This window comes from Alligator sinensis, unplaced genomic scaffold, assembly GCF_000455745.1.
Source record: "Alligator sinensis unplaced genomic scaffold, ASM45574v1 scaffold61_2, whole genome shotgun sequence".
NCBI lineage: Eukaryota > Metazoa > Chordata > Crocodylia > Alligatoridae > Alligator > Alligator sinensis.
The window spans coordinates 2,024,508-2,026,500 of NW_005842108.1; the positions used below are offsets into that span (position 1 = coordinate 2,024,508).

Genomic DNA, 1,993 nt, shown 5'->3' on the forward strand with positions numbered 1-1,993 from the left:
CATTCTCTAGTAACAGGACAAGGTCCCCTGTTACAGCCTGGTACTGACACTGGCATTGTAATCTTAAAATAAGTTATTGCAGTGTAAAGATTTACACAGTAAAGTTTGAATTCTCTCCAGGTTAAAAGGACTCTTCACACTTCGAAATGAGTCCATGCTAAAAAATTTGAACTAAATTTCAGTTTTTCCCACTTCCTAGAAGTGAGAGGTCTTTAAACTCTATTCCTCCAAGTTTATCTCTACTATCAAGCAGGCAACTCTATTTGTATTGTTGCGGATCTGCACCAGTGACGACCAACCTTCCAACCACAAGGCCGGATGAATGGCATAGGGTCACTCCATAGGCCAGATCTTGCATGAAGGTTGTTAGTCCTCAGGTGTGATCCAGTATACTGGTCTAACCCTGAACACCTGTGTCTGGCCACGTGCCAGAATTACCCAATACATTGACCCAATCTAGCTTGCAGGTCTGTGTTATCCAGCCCAAAGGGCTCCTTGCGGGTCTGGAAATTTGGCAGTGGAGGAGTGGCAATTAACGCTGCTGCTGCTCTCCTGCCACCAAATTTCCATATCCATGTAGAGCCCTGGAGGCCAGATAATGTGGGTCTGTAAGTCAGATCTGGCCTGTAGGCTGGAAGCTGAGCACAACTGACCTAAACAACATTTTTCAGAAACAGAATATTTAAAGCTTTCTTAGTACATTCACTATGGATAGAGATGTAGATATAATCATTTAAAACAAAAATCTATTTTTAACTAAACTTTTGATTAATGAATTTTGCCTTGTCTCTCTGATGCTGTATATATACCCTTTGACTTTCTGAAGCATTGTCTTACCAAAACCAGCCAGTAGGCAAGAGTCCTCCTTATTCTGGCAAGCAGCAATCCAGAGAAGAGTCCTAAGATTTGCTTACTTCTTCCTCCTAAGTTATTATTGGCCCAAATTTAATATTTTTGAGACCTGTGTTTGAATGTAAAATCATGCTAAATGGGTTTTATCTTCTTTAATATTACTTCTGAAGATATTGTTCCAGTCTATTGAAACATAAACATATAATTTTATTTATACTGCAATGTCTGTACATCTGAAAAGATTGATATGGTAGCCTATTGATTGGAAAATCCCTCAAATACACTGATACTAAATTTTATAGTTTGAGGCCACTTTTAAGATGTTACTTAGAAGAGGTGACAAATTCTGTCTTTGGATAGATATTTTCAACTCATGTTGAATTAAATAGAAAGTTTGAAAGTTACCCAGAGCAGAATTTAGCTGAGTGGTATGAGAGGAACAGGAAGGATCATATAGGAGACATAGCATCACACTGGACCTTTTGTAGCTTAGCTTTCTACCTTTGGCCTCATCATGACTATCCCATCTTATTAATTATAAACCTCTGGAGTGACAGTTCTGTGACCACCTTCCTTGTGTGTTTTTGTTTCTTTAGTTGTAATGGTGTTTATACATTAAACGTCATGATCTGTATTCATATTCAGTTGCCAAATCTTTTATTTAAAACTTGTCCCAAATGGTAATGGATTTCTCCTTTCATTTCAAAGGCCCAATTCTGTTTTCCAATGTAACAGAGCTTACAGGTAACAAAATAATATGCCTGTCACTAGTACAGAGAAGACCAGAGGCTTTCATTTGAAAAAATAACATTGTTTTCTTCTCAACAGCTAATGAAATTACTTGCATTATAAGACTGAAATTTTGAAATGGAGATCATGTTATTTCTGCAAACAATGTCGAGGGTATATTAAAACCAAGCCATACTCCTTAAACATTACTAAAGTTTTGGAATTCCACTTTTTCATCCATCAGGATAAACAAACACCTTGTAAGCCATGATCCTTGATTTTAAACAAGCAAAGAAAAAGGCTAGTTCATAGATGCAAACCAGAGTTTCTATTTCTAATAAATATAGCATTGAACTGTCATAGTGTCTGTAGAAATGCTGGTTGAAATGGAAGTTCTTAATCAAGTCCTGCT

The 1,993-nt window shown here is 37.1% G+C and overlaps 1 protein-coding gene across 10 annotated transcripts in view; it reads left to right on the forward strand.

Annotated features, from left to right (window-relative positions):
• The window catches only part of FMNL2 (formin like 2), a 268,459-nt gene that overhangs the window by 230,829 nt on the left and 35,637 nt on the right, over positions 1-1,993 (forward strand). The gene's annotated exons all lie outside the window — the stretch shown is intronic.